This window comes from Hermetia illucens, chromosome 4 (genome assembly GCF_905115235.1).
Source record: "Hermetia illucens chromosome 4, iHerIll2.2.curated.20191125, whole genome shotgun sequence".
Taxonomy (NCBI): domain Eukaryota; kingdom Metazoa; phylum Arthropoda; class Insecta; order Diptera; family Stratiomyidae; genus Hermetia; species Hermetia illucens.
In genome coordinates, this window is record NC_051852.1 from 82,146,879 (window position 1) to 82,166,960 (window position 20,082).

Below are 20,082 nucleotides of genomic sequence, written 5' to 3' on the forward strand. Positions count from 1 at the left end.
TTGGTAGTTATGTTTAATTGTCTGGTCTTTGATGACTTCACTGACCACCATTTTGGCTTCTTTACAGCAAAGTATATCATTGGTATACAGGAGAAATAGTATTGGGCCCAAGACACTGCCCTGCAGTACACCGGCTGCATTTTTTTCAGTTCAGAGTAGGTTCCTTCGTATGTCACTCTCCTTTTTCTTTTTCTTCAGCCTTTGTCCCGTTCACAAGCGGGGTCACTCTGAATAGGCTTTTTCCCTGTTTTGGGGATCATTATAACTTTGGCCATTTTCCATTGTGGAGGGACGTATTTTAATCTGAAAGCTGCATTAATTATTTGTAATAATTCGTCCAGGCCCTTTTCTGGCATTTCTTTTAGTATTCTCACTGTAATGAGCTCATAGCCAGGAGCTTTATTAGGAGGCAGATTTGCTTCAATTTCTACCCTCAGCTCATTTAGTTTTATACAGCGTATTGGGTAATGGTCCACTCTTCCGAATGGGGTTAAGCATGTAGGCGCCTGTGTATGTAGCGGCTAGATGGTATTTTCTAGATGCTTCGTTAAGAGATCTGCCTTATCCTGTGCAGAACGAACCCATTTCCCGTTCTCCTGTTTAATAAATGAAATTTGTTGCGTTGGTCTTTTAAGATATTTTGAGGCTTTCCACAGAGAGTAACCTGTCTTTTTTTCCTTTCTGTTTTGCGGTTTCTTCGCCATAGTTTGCGAGCTCTATGTTTTCTTGTAATCAGTTGGTTAGCCGGACCAGGATAGTCAGTATATTTTTTATTCAGCCCATGATGAGCAGAGGTGCTTTTCTAAACCACGTGTTGTATTTCTATTGTTAGCAGATCGATCTCCTCCTCGAATTGATAAGCAGTATTGATTTGGTCATTTATGCAAACGTTGCCTTGAATGTGCTTTTTAAATATTGCCCGCTTTGATTGTATATTAGTTAGTTTGGGAGAATAGTCTTTTCTCCACGCTTTTTCGCTCACCAGCATCATAACAGGCGAGTAATTGGACATTATGTTTCACTTTTGACACCATGGATACATTTGTCTGAGATCCTCTTAGTTACGAAGAAATCAGTGACATCGGGTGTGAGTCGAAATTGCAGTTTTGTGCCCTTCATGTTTCAGATAATGCTCTGCCTCTCTCTTTGTTAACCTAGATCCACGGAATTCCTTTTTCGTGTGAAAGTCATCTCCTACAATGATGGAGCTTCCGATGAACTGGAAGAGTCGAGCGAAATCTTCTTGTTTAATACCGGATCAGGGCGGACAGTATATTCAGAAGATCTTCACAACTTTGCTCTATATTTGTATACCAATAATCTCAAGCCACATTTATCATCTTCAATTTTCTGTTCTTCGCGGTGTCTGATACCCTCTTTAACAAAGAATGTAGTTCCCTTTTGGCTTGTCGACTGGGATGTGTTGCCTGAAATGAGCAAAGGCCGTCGATTTTAGCGATCGTCGGCCCCGGGAGGTGGCTTTCTGAGATAAGGCATATGTCCATTTTCTCAGTATTAAGAAAGACTTCCAATGCGTTATGATTTTTAGAACATTTGTCATTTGGTTTTCTTGTTATATTTTCGCTTACGGATTATTGGCCCAATATATAAAATACCTCGGGAACACTTTACACAGATTTTCAAAACGTAAAGGAACAAATTCAATGCTGCTGGAGATTTCAATGTTACATATGAGCCAAACTTAAGCAACAAACTTGAATATATATAAGCGGTTCACTCACTGGCCAGCTAAAATCGATAAAACCCCAGTGTAATAACAAAATTGCGTTTGGACGATGGCTAAAAGACCATGCTAAGTGGCCAAAAACGACCAAGGTAGTGTAATTGACCGTGAAGCTACATCAAAGTGTTCCGACGACACGCCTCTATGCTGGCCAGGCTCCGGCTCGACCGCATGCTTGGAATTGTAAAACTCCGAACCCGAATGCCGCGATGGGAAGGGAAATCCGCAACGGATCGCATCTTCAATCCAAATTTCTTCATTTTTCAATACAGTGCTTTCACATATTTCTTTGTTCATCTTATTAATAATTGTTAGCAATTAAAGGTAAAAATGAAGCATTAATTATTCTATACATCACTGCACCATTCACCGAACACCATCCCTTGATGCGTTCCTTCTTCTCCACTTCCTGCTGGCGTCGCCTTGTTTGGAAAGTAACGTGCCTAACCTCTGGCCGACGGAAAGATACGAAGACTGGTGTTCCAATATTCGCAGCAGGTGATAGCTTCATTGTGTTTGCTGGTTATTTGATTCCTTAAGGGGGTCATTCCGTGTGTCGGATCCGTAGAATCGAATTTTAGATATAGTGTAGAATATATGGGCAAAGTATTTTTTTGATTTTCGGGGTCGTTCGGAAATTATAGTGTTAAACACGTGATAAGTAACATGCCAGATTTATGCCGATCACCGTAAGAAAGCGCGTATTTATTAGCCCGAGTGATGTTCGAATGACTTCGCCGAAAGGACAAGAATTGAAGCCAGGGCTATATATGTGTTCTTTGAAGAAACCTAAGGTTTATGAACTAGCTAGTTATGTATGCGTCAGTGCACATACATAAAAAAAAACAGATTACATGTGCCTGTATCTAATCCGTCAGATACAGACACCTTAGACGCGACGAAACAAGATACCGTCTGGAAAGAATTTGCTGCATTTCTGGAAAAATGCCAGCAGCCAGACGCTTAATCAGCACTTAGAAATGAATAAATATAGGAAATCAAATAACATCTCGCCCAGTTGCCGCGAATCACCCGTTACTTCATATTGTCAATCATTATTGTGTGGAATAAATATCTCCAAAAAGTAAAAACTCTGTTTTCATTTATATTTCTTTTTTTTTGTCCCCGCTCGGAGCCAGGGACTTAAATGGCGCAGTCGGTAAACCGTGACTTCAAATCGTTTAATTATCGGTCGAATAGTCGAAAAAGGCATCGAATCGAAACACAATTGATATAGTGTCTGTGATACTGGTTCTAATCAAAAAGATTAATCAAAAAAAAAAAAAAAAAATAAAGAAACTATTAAAAATTGTGCTAATTAACAAAAAAAAGTCGCGGAGGTTCATTACGGTCGAGCGAATTAATCTCATATTTAATTAGACTGGAAAGGCTGGTGTAAAGCCACAATACGGTTTTTTAAAATCCCTCCTGAGGCTGGGTTGGGAATCCAGTCGAAAAAAAATAATAAGCAAAAGTAAATTAAAGTGAATATAAAGCAGAAAGAAGGAAGATTCATTCTGCACAATACCAGAGTAAGTTAATTAAATTTAGTTAACATGGAGGCTCAAATCAACGAGCTACAACAAAGATTGGCAGCAAAAGAGGCGGAATTTGCGCAACTCGCAGCGGTGGTCCAGCAGCTGGTTAACAACCAGAACAGTGAAAATCAGATAGATCGGTTGACGGAAGCAACCAGCCGAATATCAACTTTCACAAACCACACGGTAGATCCTACACAAAGGATCCTAAAGGAAATTCGTCACATGAGCACATTCACTGAATTCTGTTAGACAAAATTATAGATATGTATGATATTGATGAAATGATTCATGTAATGTAAGTAATGTAAGTTTATTCGAGATTATGCCAAAGTGGCACAACCGATGACAAAATATTTACAAAAAAAATGCAAAATTAACATAAACGATCCTAATTATATACAAGCCTTCGAAAAACTGAAAACTCTCATAAGTTCGCATCCAATTTTAAGATTCCCGAATTTTAGCAAACCATTCCATCCTACTACTGATGCTTCAGACTACGCAATAGGCGCCGTTCTTTCGCAAGAAGGCCACCCTATTTGCTTTGCATCAAGAACGTTTAATTGTCACGAGCGGAACTATTCCGCCACGGAATTTCTAGCCATTATATGATCTGTGGGATACTTCAGACCATATTTGTATGGAAACAAGTTCAAAGTGTTCACTGATCACCAGCCCATAAAGTATTTGCAAGCAAAATATAAAGGCAAAGATCTCTCTCCAAGACACTAGATATGGTTACTAAAATTAGGAGAATACCAATTTGACATCGAATATATTAAAGGCAAGGAAAATCGAGTGGCAGATTTTTTAAGCAGGATTGAACATAACGAGGAAATTAAATCAAAAATCCCTGCCTCTAACAAAACAAATACATTTTCAGATTTAAGAGATCTAGCAAATATAGAAAACGAAAACGACGATGCTACCATGGCAACCATACATTCTGCAGAGGAGGAACTACTTGATCATATTCCGATCAAAGAGGAAATTGTAAATAAATACAATACCCAAATCATCCTCAAAAATAATAAAGTTCGTGAAATTGGCATCGTACATAAAAAACGTATCATATATATAGCAGAACACGACTTTGAAAATTTCAGTGACATCCTTAGAAGATATATAAAAAAAGGCAAATCGGAATTTATTCGGAACTTTCAGATCATAACTATAATATCGTGCAAGAAAAAATAAGAGAACTATTCTCCAACGACAGACAAATTAAATTCATAAAATGTTCTTTCAGAGCTTTAGATGTCGAAACAGAAATAGAAGCTGTTAGACAAATTGCACTTTACCACGTTCAAGAAAGTCTACACTCTGGAATTCAAGAGACATTCAACAAAATTAAATTCAAAATATATTATCCGAAATTGTTTGATCTCATTCATGTGGTAATAAACCAATGTGATGTGTGTCAAGCCGTAAGCAAATATTATAAAAGCAAAATTTACTCTCTCCGAAACGGCAAATACTATCAATCAGATAATCCAAATAGATATTTTCACTGCAACGAAGCAGTCATTTCTTACAGTTATTGACAAATTTTCAAAATTCGGAGCAGCTTACTTCCTAACGAACAGGAACCACGTAACCTTAATCGAAATACTTGAAGAACATTTTGCACGAATAGGCAAACCACAAAGGAGTTTCTATACTCAGAGAACGTAGAATTACACCTAACAAAGCCACATAATAGTACCGGAATCGCAGACGTGGAAAGATCCATGAGACAATCATAGAAAAATTTAGAATTCTTACATACCAAAAAAGGCAATTTTCTACCAAAAGAATAATGCAACAAGCAGTAAGAAATTATAATTATTATCACTCTACAATTAAGTGCACGCCAAATGATGTGCAATCACACAGTATAAATTTCGACGAAGTAAGAGCAAACCTAAAGAAAACAAAAGAAAAATGGATAAATAAAACAAATGAAAAACGCGAGGAATATAATGAAAAAAGGAAAAAGAACTATAAAGCAACCAGATTAACATCAACCCAGATTCGTTAAAGGTAAACTCCAAAATGTTCATCCCAGCAATATTAAAAGGCCCTTAAAATTCAATATATTTCCCAATGATGAAGACAACCCCGATAATAGAACAGAACTTCCAGAGCTTACCGAAGAACAATTATCAATAATCAATACAGCAATAAACGAAGGTCCAGATGACGAAGTGCTAACATCCAAATTTCGTATCAATATCACCAGACGCGATATCAAAACATTGGAAAACAATAAATGGTTGAACGACAAAATAATAGAATTTTATTTGAAATTAATCGTCGAACGCAACAAAGAAAGTAACTTTCCAAATTCACCCAAAGTCTTTGCGGTGAACACATTCTTCGCTACACGCCTTCTCAATGTAGGTTACCAATCAATTAAAAGATGGACACGAAGCGTAAATATTTTCGATTATGATATTCTACTGATACCAGTACACGTTAACCAAAACCATTGGGCTATCTCCATAGTTGATTTCCCTAACAAAACAATGAAATACTATGACTCATTAGGAGTACCCAATGCGCAAATTTTAGAAACTTTAGAAGAATATTTAAGGAACGAGTCCATGGATAAGCGACAAATTCCATTCACTACATCAACCTTTATCAAAGATGCAGCCGCGAACACACCTCAACAGGAAAATGCAAACGACTGTGGTGTATTTAGCTGTAGCATCCCAGAAAATATTTCTAAACATCGCCAAATTTTATTCACACAAGAAAATATTCCTTACATTCGAAAAAGAATGATAGTCGAAATTAAATTAACAAAAATTAAAAATTATTAACATAATATCTATATCATACAATATCTTATACCATTTCAATAAAACCATACCTGATCGGGCATGATCATTTTTACAGTTATTCTTCACGATATTCGCAACACTACTCATGATATTGACTCCAACTAACGGACAATTAAATACACAAAACATTAACGACAGTCCTAGATTTACGCAAATGCATCTAAACAAAGCAGAAATACCGATGAAATCTGGCATCGTTCTTCATATTATAAACCCATTAGAAATCCTTAACGTAATAAACGAATTTAAAACTAACGCGGAACATTTAAAAGAACAACAAAAATCCTTAATACTAACAGAACTTGAACATTTAACTAATAAAGTTAACACATTGAAACCACTAGACAAAAGACAGAAAAGAGGACTTATTAATTTAGTAGGTAACGCACAACATTCGCTTTTCGGGACAATGGACGACCAAGATAGAAAAAACATAGACGAACACCTCAAGACAGTTGACATAAATAACCATAATATTATACAAACCATTAATCAACAAGCAGAAATCAATAGAAATTTTAGCGACACAATCAAAAGACTTGGAGACATGGCTAACAAAGACAGACATACAATGACTAGTAAAATAAATAGCATCTTGAATAACACTTTTGCAAACTATTTATACTACGACCAAATTTTCAAAATTGAAATTTTAAAAGGAAGAATTGACCATATACAAGACAATATTGCATCCGCGAGATACGGTATGTTACACCCTAACATTCTTACAGATGACGAGATAAAAATTTATAATATCGATGTAAACAAATTACAATATGAGAAGACAGTATATTGATTTTCGCAATAAAAATTCCTGTAGAATTTATAAATATTCAACTTAAGATGATTTTACCAATAACAAATGAACAATATAAAGAAATAGATTTTCCAGTAGAAACGATTCTCTCCATAAATAACACTATATATACCTATGAACCTTTTAAATATTTTAATGAACTCAAAACTAGTAAACATTGCATCTATAGTAATACCTGGAAACTAATTAAAAATTTGAACACTGAAATATTAGAACTGGATGAAGAAACAATCTTTATTAAAAATGCCGAAAAACTTCCAATAAATCAAACGTGTGACACTAGAAACCTTATTGTAACAGGAAGTCATCTGATACATTTTAATAATTGCACTCTTTTCTAAATCACTACTTTTCAAATATTAAAGATAGAAGAAACGAGAGATTATTATTATTTTAACGAAAAAACTCAAAATTTTAATGACAAAATAACTTTGGATGACATAATTGTAAACAGTATACATAACACAAAGAAAATTGAAGAATTGCAAATACATAAAAATGCAAATATTGTACTAAATTTAAGTTTAATTTTCATATTATTCCTTGCAATCTTGTCAATAATATTATATTTTCCAAAACAGAAAAAACTAAAAGTTCAAATAGAAAATCGAATTCAGCAGAATTCAAGGTCAAAGGGGGAGAAGTTATGTATGCGTCAGCACACATAAATAAAAAAAAGCAGATTACACGTGCCTGTATCTAATCCGCCAGATATAGACACCTTAGACGCGACGAAACAAGATACCGTCTGGAAAGAATTTGCTGCATTTCTGGAAAAATGCCAGCAGCCAGACGCTTAATCAGCACTTAGAAATGAATAAATATAGGAAATCAAATAACATCTCGCCCAGTTGCCGCGAATCACCCGTTACTTCATATTGTCAATCATTATTGTGTGGAATAAATATTTCCAAAAGTAAAAACTCTGTTTTCATTTATATTTCTTTTTGTTTTTTTGTCCCCGTTCGGAGCCAGGGACTTAATTAGCTATAGCAGACTAATAGTCAGTTAAGGTTTTATAGCTAAAAATCGCATTCTACTTTTTGAATGCGTTTCTCTCGAAACCGTATGCTGAAAAACAGCTGCCACCATAGCCCAAAATCTATCAAACGAAATTCTTTGAAATTTTCAAATTCCGTAATTTTTTTTTATTCATTAAAGAAGCCTTAAAAAACACCAAAATTCACAAAAAAAACTGTGACTGTAGCTAAGTCTGTACGCTAAAATACCGTTTACTTTTTTTTAAAGGAGATCGCAGCGCCCTCTAGCGTGGCAGCGCTCAAGATATTAGTACATACGCTCAAGATATAAGTAAATCTATGGTGAAAAATTCGTATTTGTATCTTTATCCAGTTCTTCACAACAAAATTCTAAAAAAAGCCAAAAAAAAACGGCCTTCACCCCCTTAATTCAGACAATCGCACTCTAACAGACGCGACAATTGTGAACGAACAACTCCACACTGGGCCAACAAGCACAATTAATCTCAAGTGGACAAGCTTCCGTGAAGTGACGAACCCCAAAACTTTTCTTTATTTCAAAATTCAATCCCATCATCCATCAATGGGGTCAAGTAGTGGACTGCAGGATAGACGCATGCTAAATACAACCTTCTGGAAGCCAACCTATCCTTTTATGGGGTTAATTTGTTACTATCGAGGAGCCAAACCGGTGACCCTCCTAACTCCGACACTCATGGAAGCTGTTTCACTAATACAATAAAACAAACCAACAAATCAAACAACAAACGAGCGAAATCCCGTACCGTATACAAATTGGTCCATCAGGCGGATGCACATCTCTGCAACACTTAGAGGCAGGTGACGACACCCAAGAAGGAAAAAGTTGGAAGGTCAAGCAGTAGAGCCAAAGTAAAAATTGACCTAGTCCGAATATCGCAAACAACATAGGTCCCCGCTTAAAAAGCAGGGAAGAGCAAAGGTACGATTGAGGTCACCATATCAGATGTCAGGAAAGCGACAGGCCTCAGTGGATCAAGTGCTAATCGGTATGTGCACTATCTGCAGGACAGTCTGAAACCAGAGGAAGCCAAGACAGAAGAATCAGTACAGTCTTAAGTTTTCAGCATCAGAGTCAAGAAAGCGGGGAGCAGCGGAAATCTCGGGGTGGTCAAAGGCGAAGGCATGAGTCAGGAGACCCGCAGATAGCTATGCGGAGCTATAGTCCCTAAACATACCAGGGACAGACATGATGGTCTACCTTTCCAAAGCCGCAGCAATTGAGAGAAGAAGGCTTCTATGCCAGCTACGCGATTATGGAGAGTGTTTGAAGGCAAGGGAAAGGCCAAAGACTAACTCCTCATGATCGGGGTAGACGGCCGATCCCTGGAGACAATTAAACGTTATAACTGTCTCATCAATTACAGATTACACAAGACTTCTTCGGAAGGCACATCAGATGACAAGTCCACTGAGGCCCCGAAGGAATCACGTAAGCCATTGAAGCTGAAAGGGCAGTGCCGAGCAAGAAAGTATACCTGCTGCCTACAGAAGAAGAAGCTGAACGACATTGATCTAGGTTTTCTAGGACCACGAAATGCAAGGAAGTGTTACATCGGAGGAGGAGGATTATGCAAAAGCTGCATCTGCGGTAATTCCAAGGATTGCTGGCTCAAGAAACCCTTGTGTACGGGGACAGATTCGCAGCTTGCAAAGAGGAAGCACGAATGAAATAGCACGTGTTGGACATCGAAAAAGCGTTTGATAATACATCACATACAGGATACGTATGCACTTTTGAACATCGAACGATCGTTCGATAATATAACGCATAAAAAGATACCAGATAGCCTAATCCGCAAGGGAGTGGGAAAAACTTTGGCCTTCTGGATGGAAAGAATGTTAGAAAGTAGACAAATAAAAGTACAAATTCTGTTGTAATGAACACTATTCAAGGTTGTCCACAAGATGGCGTATACTACTAATCTAGAGCATGATATTGAACTCATAAGATAAATAACAAACACTGAAATACAGGACCAGTGTTACGCTATCGATAGCGTTTGAATCTGTAGGGACAAATATGAAGGGACCCTATGTGGCAGAATTCAAACGCGACTACGAATCATTAATAACTGGTGCAGAAAAGTGGAGCTGTGCATAAATCCATCCAAGACCAATATAGTCCTATTCACTAGAAAGAGCAAGCTTGATTCCTTGAGAGCCATTAAATTACATGGCATGGAGGTGAAACGAAAAACAGTGGTCAAATATTTGAGGATGGCAGATTATGAAAGAAGACTGGTTCGGTACTCTGAGGAGAACACGAGATAGAGAGTGAGCGGAAACGGCCAGGAAAAAGAATAAGAAAAGCACAACGCTGAAGTTAATGATAGCATAGCACATCATTGAGGAGAGACATATCATCGTATGGGACAACGTAGAAGTCATGAAGGCGACATCTCGAATTACTGATACCAAGGAATAACAGGGCAACGAGCTTTCCCTTCGATAAGAAGGTTCGCACACGTTGGAGAACAGGGCAAACTGGGGGAGCCTGGCATTGGCATACGGCTTAAATCAGCAACAGATTACCTGGTACACTGAAGGATCTTCTATGGCAGAGGGAAAAAGCGCTGCCAATTAAAACGCATTTTGAACCAATGCGTAAGCGTACCAGCATGTTTCAGGCGAAAATATATGAAATAGACTGATGTGTCCCCTTCAACCTCGAAAGGAACTACAGGGGGAAAACATTGCTTTAATAACCAAAAGCCAAGTGGCTATTAAAACACTTCAGTCCTACCAGGTAAATTCCAAACAGGTGTGGGTATGCCAGACTGAACACGGTCTGCTTGCCCAATCAGATCTGTATACTGTGGGTTCCAGGTCACATTGGGTTAGAAAGTAATGAGGCAGTGGAAGATGTGCCAAGGAAAGGAGCAGCGACGCTGCTGAACAACCCAGAACCATTTTGTTGAGTCGGAAATGGGTTCATAGCTACGACATTCAAAAATTAAGAGAAAAGGCTGAGGGAACTTTGCTGGGAGAACTTACCAGGAATAGAACTCTTCAGGGTGAAATTGGTAGACCAGCTTACTCCAAGCTACAATTTTTATTTTTCAGTGTTGATATATATTGTATTTCGGGAGCAACTTACCCCTTCATCAGTACAAAGCTACTCAGTTCAGGGTGCTCGTGAAAGGATACGTGAATGAGAAAATCTGACATCGATGAAGTGCTCCAGCATTTCAACGAAATTGTAGGCCGCCCCTAAGGCAACAACAAACTCTTCAAAGAGAGCCGATTTCGAAGAAGTCCATTAACATGCTTCGAGGATTAGATCCAATTAAATATCAGTGGCAACGATTAGTATTATTATTAAGGCAGCTAAAAGCTAATAGCCCAACGTTAAGAACGACCATAGGGGATTGGGCTAAAGGTTGTGGCGCGGCAGGATTCGCAGCTTTCGAAATTTATTTCGAATGTTGCGAATGCGAACAAATAGATGGCGCGGAACTTTCCACTTTGTAGACCTCTCCACGCGAGTGGAGGACTAGCGAGGAAAGTGTGCCATGAGTTAGGGACAGAAAGAAACACATGAAGGGAGATCGTTCTCTTCTGCCTCTAACGTTTTGGTTAGTCGGTTATCACGCGGTGCAGTTTTAAATTAATTTAAACTCATTCATTAAAATTAATAAAGTCTAATTATTACATCTATGGAGTATTGATTGTAAAAACTGTTAGTCTATGCTCCGGCGTACCTAAAAATTGTAGTTTGCAAAAAATGGACTATTTTAGTTAAAAGGTAATAATAACGAAACCCAAATATTCACCGTTCGCTTGCAAGCAGGATGCAAACTAATCGAGCCACAAAGGCCACTTAAATTTCCGTGAAAAAGATCGAAACTATCATTAAGGAACTTTTAATGCAATCTTGAGTATCCGATATTCCCCAAATTGCCAATCCTAGCAACCTGGCACCTGATCACCAATTCAGATTGAGAAAACTATACAATACAATAGAATAAGTCCACCGAATTGTATAGGGTAATTCATTTGGATAAATTTTTGGGAATAGGTTTTTTAGAGATCACACGTCACTAGGCTCAAATTGGCAAAATGGTGGATTCCTCCAATTGGGGTAGACTGAAGAGGTTGCCTTAAAGTGGCTCCAGCAGATAATCCTAGCTTTGCGTTCTGGCGGTCGCCCCAAGTTCACTATTGTGAAGACTGAGCCGCTTAGGACAGAACATGTCGGATTTTGGATACCTGGTTATCGAAGGAAGGCCACGGGTAGATTTAACTTCAATCATATCAGGAAACTGTAGAGCATCATCTCCATTTTGAGAACGAAGAACAGTGATGGTCTTCGACTTATACAAAAACAGGACAATTGCAGCATGGTCGGTGTGCTTTTCCACAGTAGAGTTGCGTGTGGAAGATAGCGCATACAAAGGCGGAACCCCGTATTGGGGCTTGCACTGGTGATGGAAATACAGACTAAATCCTACCTGTTAGTAACTTTCCCTACACTATTTACGGAACAGTTGGAAGAAAAGGAAACGGAACTGCCAGTTTGCTTCATTCATTATCAAATACGGGGGGATCGAGTCTCTTGCGGTATGGTGTGAGGGAAACTTTTTCACAGACTGGGGGGTGCCAGACGAAGTCTCACTGTCAGATCACCGATACCTAAAATTCAATCTGATTATTGCGGGCAAATAAAGCTCAATGAACGTCTTGGCAATAAAGTGCAGCCCCCTAGGTGACTAAGGACATCTTTTTTTGCTGGAAGATGAATAGGACAGATGTTTCCCTATGTGAGGAGCGATGAGTACATAACAGCGATGTGTACATAGTTAAAAATCCCATCGACCTCTATTTTTTAGAAAGCGATTTAAATAAATAATTTGATGGAAAGCATTGAATTGAGGTTAATATTATTATTAGCAAATATGAAGAACTTAACCTACAACAGATACAAACAATTCGGGATACCGGAAGCTCGCGCTTCGGGTATAAATGTTTTGTGTTTATCTTATGTAAGAAACTTCAACCCACATTTTTCTATCCCTATATAACTATAAATCCAATATAATCCTATAAGACATACGTACATATTACAGCCATAGATATTATCCTCACCCTAAACAAATAAACTGCCTATTTAGGAATACTGTACATATATATGCACGTATAAAAATTGATCGTACCCATATTTCCGATTGACTCCGTGCACAAAAGCATACATATGTACATATGTAGCACGTAGATTAAATACCGTTGGATTAATATGCCAATATATCTATCTGAATTAGACACTACCCGCAAATTCCATTAGCACGCCTATACTATATACCTGAACGCACATATGTCTCTTTGGAATAATTGATATTCATGTACAAATGACTAAAAACCTAAAACAAAATAATTCTTTGCCAACCCTTTCATATGAACTTACTTCGTTGTGGTATTGACGAATTGATATGGAATGATGACGTCTACACCTTGTAGAACGCACGAAATTTACAAAAAATGGCAAAGTTTCACCCTCTATAACTTTGTTTATAATGATTGAATTTTCTTCAGACTTGACCAAATTGAGCATTATATTATACCAAATTTTGTACTTCTGGGATGGACATAAGGGCGGTTCGCGGGTAAATTTCCAAAATGTGTAAATATGCTATTATTTATTTTTGCAGATCTATTTAACCATTTATTTTATTTTATTTATTTATGCAGATATCGAAACCGGATGTATTTTTAGGCCGAGATTTCGTACAGATACATCAGTGTGTTTTTTTTCAGATTTTTCGGGTGGATAGGTTCTGAGAATGAGACCTGTTACGCTTTTTCGGGGTCATACTTTGAGCCCTGACTCCCCTATGTTTCACCAGGTATCAAATATGGGACCAGTTTCGAAAAGCGCATTTTATGGAAAACAATTTTGCACCCTCCCTCAAAATGGCGCCATTTGCTTCAGGCAAAGGGAACAACAGATCACACGCTACTACCAATTTTCGTGGCAATCGGTTCAGCCGTTTCCGAATAAATCGGGTGTGACAGCAGACAGACGGACAGGATTCTATTAGGTTTTGTTTTACACAAAACCTTGAAAAGGGCTGGTGAGAAGTTGATTCTTCAGGAATGAAATTTTAATTATTTCCGTTAATTAAGATGTCAGCATGTTATTTGTATGACTTACGATGCGGTTAATTAGCACGAAATTGATAAGTTTGAACTGCTATAACTTGCATGTACGTGGAGCCACTAACTCCACCTAAATTTATGTCACTTACTGTATGCCTGACAGACAGACAGTGAATCGATTTTAATAAGGTTTTGTTTTACAAAAAACCTTGAAAAGCAGGAAGCTTGATAGACTTTGCCTCCCAGAGATGAGGGGTGCAACCCTTCAACTTTCTGAAAAAGAGAAATATCTGGGAGTTAATCTAAATAAAAAGCCTTTTTGGAACAAAAATCTAGAGGTAAAATTTAAACGAGTTTAGCAAAACCTTTGCCTCGACACGGTCAGGTCACGGAGCGTTGGAAGAATTACTGGCACAACTGAATCCAGTTCTTACAATTTCTTCCCAATCTTGGATCCCCATACTTCTGTTCAGTGATAGATATGAAGATACCCTGAAACCAAACCACAATTTTTATTTATAAATATAAATATATATTTCGCACCGGCTTACCCCCTTCATCAGTACAAAGCTACTAAAAACAATTGCGATTATAAATTCTTTAATACTCAGTCAGATTACTTAAATTACTTTTAAACATTTTTTAAACTATCAACCTAATTACCTGGTATTTACCGGCCAGTCTCATTAATTTCTAGGGGCAGTTACCTGAATCTGTGTTTAATAACCGGATGGCGTCTTCTCTCAAAATTCCTAAACTTTCCCAAGGATTCAAGGTTGTCGATCGGTATGCATGACGCACGTCCATGGAAACTTTTCATGGCTATGACATTAAAAAATGAAGAACAGTTGAGGCAACTATACTTAGCGGGCTTACCAGGAATGGAGCAGTCCAGGGTGCTTATTGGGGGATACGAACCCATGCGCACAAAGGATTCCTTAAATCTTACCGTAAAGAACCTCCGAATCATTGTGTGAATTCTCACTGGTCAGTAATGTTATACCAGATGCAAAGTTGAGACCTGGAAGTAGGAAATATACTAAAATTCCTAACGGTTATAGACTTGCTTGAGATACTATGATTAATAGATACACTACAACCAACAAAAAGGACACAATAGTTCTTTAAGGACGCGGTGCGACATTCCCTCAACAAAATAATAATATCCCTTTGGTGAAAAATTCTGAAACTAATCTCGAATGGATAATCATCTGAATGTCCGGATAGCTAATTGCTCAGACCAACAGAAACTGGCCGATCAAATCTCACTGGTGACAGTGGGATATGTATCTTGATTTGACGTCGCATACCAATCGTCTCAGCTGCGAATGAGTACCTGAGTCAAATCAGAGGAATAATTTCAGGCGAGCGCAATGCTGACCACATTGCTTCCTTTAGGGCACTGTAATCCTGTAGTTTACCATTACGGTCTTGAATGAATTACTCTAACTTACTTCAAGGCCCTGATCCAATATGGATTGTTGTGCCAACGATCATTATTATTAATTATTATTATACTTCGGCAACTACGAATATCATTGCTCCGGCTGGCAGAACTTTGATTGATCGTTTGGCCAACGAGATTAATGGGACATAGGTTTATAGCCTGGTCTAAATTGTAGCTGCCACGGTTATTCGTTTTCATAATCAACATCTGGAAGCGAATAACAGAGCTACCCGCAGGAAGAATTTACCGTTCTGGAAGTTTCGACTCAACAAAAGAGTCGAAAAGTTGAGAAAGGAGATAGGCCGTGTCACGCAAACATTTCTTGGATATCCAAGAATGCACAGATTCGTTTCCAACTTCTTTGGAAACTACTATCCGTCGAATGATATGCCAATCAAAGAAATCCTCGAGGTGCTGAAACAAAAACTTGCGGCTTGCTCTAATCACATCCGTAGGTACCAAAAGAGCTTTTAGAGAGGAGCAAACAACACCTTATTCTTCCAAAACTAAGGGGAAGTCTTTAAAAATCCCAGTGACTCAGGTCGTAAAAGTAAACTGTATTTGGATCAGGCAGAAAACTCTGGAGAAGTGTTTGGAACGAACCCAGCCGTTGCAATTTAAAACCAATCGACCCACCTCCGCCCGAAATCAACATGCTTGACGTAACTGAAGTCGACGTAGAAACAGCCCTTGAAAAGGCAGGTAATTGGAAGGCGCCAGGAGTTGATATGATTCACAACTTCTGGCTAAAGCGATTCACGAGCACTCACAGTGTATTGACAAATCATTGATGATTGTCGATCCTAAATTAGTTCCAACATTTTTTCCCTTAGAAATGACGAACAACTTATACAGCCATAATAACATCCAAATTGAGAGTATGGATTCAGACGCGGTCTAAAAATACCTCGGTATATTACTAATATGGAGGCGACCAGTTCCACCAAGTGGTTCATCAACTTCTGCTCAAGATATGGGACAGCGAATCAATGCCTGACGATTGGCAACGAGGCATTATCTGTCTCATACATAAAAAGGGAGATATCACACAGTGCACGGTTATAGAGGTATCACGTTGCTGAGTACCATCTATAAGATATTCTCCGCTATCTTGGTAGGCTGGACAGCCCCATACGCCCAGAACATCATTGGCCCATACCAAAGAGGCTTCACTCCAGACAAATCAGCAACAGATCAGATTTTCTCTGTGCGGTAAGCGATGGAAAAACTGTTGGAATATGGACAACAGTTGCACCATCTGTTCATCGACTTTAAAGCCGCCTATGATAGCATAGCCAGGGTAAAACTGTACACGGCCATGAGAGAATTCGGTATCCCGATGAAATTAATAAAACTGACTAGGCTGACCCTGACCAATGTGAGAGGCCAGATAAAAGCAGCAGAATCACTCTCAAGACCATTCGACATCAACAACGGTCTACGACAAGGAGATGACCTATCATGCGTCCTCTTTAACCTGGCCCTCGAGAAAGTGATCCATGATGCCGAGGTAAATGCAAGAGGTACGATCATCTTCAAGTCCACCCAACTAATGGCCTATGCTGACGATATCGACATCATGGGAAGAACCACCCGAGATGTACAAACTGCCTTCATCCAGATCGAGCAGGCGGTGCGAGATCTTGGGCTGCGCATCAATGAAGGCAAAACAAAATATATGGTGGCAACGTCAGCACCAAAGACGAATCAACCAACAACATCAAACCGCACTGGTTAAACAGGAAGAATCAAGATAGGAGAATACAACTTTGAGACCGTTGACAATTTCTCCTATCTAGGGTCGAAAATAACAACCGATAACAGCCACGATGATGAAATCCGCGCACGGTTGTTGTCAGCCAACAGAGCCTATTTCAGCTTACAAAGACTGTTCCGCTCGAAACGTCTCACCATAGGGTCAAAGTTCCTACTGTACAAGACAATGATCTTGCCAGCCCTCATGTATTCCTCGGAAACTTGGGTTCTTAGCAAGAAAAATTGCAAACTCTTGCCTGCTTTTGAGTTAAGAATCCTCGGCACCCTACATGAGGATGGACGATTCCGTTGCCTACACAATGACGAAATCTATGAGCGATACCATGACCGTCCGGTTGTGGATTAAATCCGGCTCAATAGGTTACGGTGGGCGGGTCACTTAATCCGTATGGGTGAGGATGATCCCACCCGGAAAGTCTATAAGGGCAATATCTATGGTCGAAAAAGAAGACGAGGCAGACCCTTCCTAAGGTGGAGCGATGGTGTAGGTCAGGACGCCAGACAGCTTTTAGGGATATCGAATTGATGGACCTCGGCGCAAAACCGGGATGTCTGGAGTTACTTATTAAGGCAGACCTAGACCGGACACGGGTTGTTGCGTCGTTGATGACGATGATATTACTAGCAACAACAACAGCTGTAGAAATAATGAAATCTAAGTTGCCAGGGGGATTTGAACGACATCTGGATCTGGATGGTTTGAAAACTGAGCTGTTCGGAAAAATAAGATCATGACAATCATGACATGACGCCATTCCCGTCCTTCTATACACTTTCAGTGTGATACACACCATCCCACGTCGTCAGGAAAGAGGGATGCACTTGATTTAAAAACATTGTGCTACAATCAAGTGCATTATCTTCGTCAATTTTTCTATGAGAAACAATCCTCTAGCCAAATACGTCAGACTACCGTCATGGCAGATCTCCTTTGAACTTAAAAACAGAGAATGGTTCCCACGTCGAATGTTACTTCAGTTCAACAGAAGATCGGTATGTGAAAAGAGAAACTCATTCACGGAGGTGATATCAAAAATTTGTTGTTGTCAGACACTTGACATCGAAGCCTCCGAAGGGTTTACCTACGGTGTCCTCTTCTATGAGATCGAAGCGTTCCTAACTTCAATTCAGGATGCTTCACTTGCAACGAAAAATTATAAACGGTACATTCTTCACCAACTCGAGTTATAGATTATGCAGCTGTGAAGAGGAGAACATCCAGTACATAATATGTGCGTGCAGGATGTTAAGTAATACCCAGTATGCCAATTGTCATACCTCCGTCTGCAAGATTCTCCATTAAAACCTTGTGCTTAAGTATAACTTAGTGGCAAACTGCCATCCTTATTATAAGATGATTGGACCAAACTACTGTGGGATCACACTATTGCCACCGACAACAGTGCCAATCACAGCAAATCTGATCTAGTCCTGCTTTTTAAGGAGGAACGAGCATGGTTTAGGTAGATGTAGCCGTACCGTTGAACCGGAACACTGTTGAAAAGTAGGAAGAAAAAATCCAGAACTGCAGGTCTTGGTGGACGATATGAAGCAGACAGGCAGGGAATAGAAGAGATCGATGTAGTCCCGGTTGCAATTTCAGCGAAGGGATTAGTCCCGACAAATTTATATAAAGCCCGCAAAAAAGCGGTAATCCTTGTAACCTGCGCTATAGTCCGAAAAGTCCTGTTCGGTAACAATCTGTCCTAGTGAGCTTCAGTTTTGATTAATACTGTGTTCCATTTAAGCTCTATGTGTCTGCAGATTAGAATCACCGCGTCCTTACGTGAAGTGTTTGTGACAATCGGAGATGTAGCAATACATTTTCGCATGGTCGCAGACACTTTGCGTCCAAACCCATCATCGCTGTGATACGGGTCTTTGGATGTTGTCTACAGCCCATCCTTATGTTGGTGGCCCCTCGAAGCGGGTTCATGGACTTTCTTAACTATATATAGAGAAATATATAAAGAAATATTTTGGGTTGTTGGTTATGTACGAATTGGAAAACATGCAGTGAAAGTTATCCGCCTAAAGTGAACCCAAACCTTTATACCTGAAGCACCCAGCTTTCGGTATTCCGATGTGTTTGTGGGTGTTTAAGGGTGAGAATTGTCTCCAATGTCAATTTATTTCAAAAGCGTTTTTCACATTTGCAGGAATTCGAACTCGAAAAGTAATAAACTAATCATTATTAAATTTTGGGATATGATTCTTTACCAAATTACAAAGAATATGAAGATGAGGTTGCAGAGTATTGAGAACGCTTTTTAAGGTTTTGTGTAAAGCAAAAGTGATATTAGTTTCGACGTAGGTTTCAAAATACACGATTAAAGAGGCAAAGTGTGCACACTTAAACTACCCAACGTAAAAATTGATGAAATGAAATGAATGAAATATAGGCCTCAAAATGTGTCCTATTTCGATATCTTACTAATAGCATAATACCAACTTATAAAATTTCCCGGAAAGCTCATCATCCTAGGAGTGCTATTAGCGTTAAAGTTATAGCAGTTCAAACTTATCAATTTCCTGCTAATTTACTGCATTCTAAGCCTTAGATGTTGACGTCATAATTAACGAGAATAATTGACATGCGGGTGAAATATTAAAATTCCATTCATGAAGAATCCACTTCTCCCCAGCCCTTTTAAGGTTTTGTGTGTAACAAAACCTTCTTAATATTGAATGAATGTTTGTCTGTCATACCCGATTTACTCCGAAAGGGCTGTACTGATTGTTACGAATTTGGTAAGAACATGTTGTCTGTGTGTCGTTTAACATCTACCAAGTGGTGCCATTCTATGTTGAGAT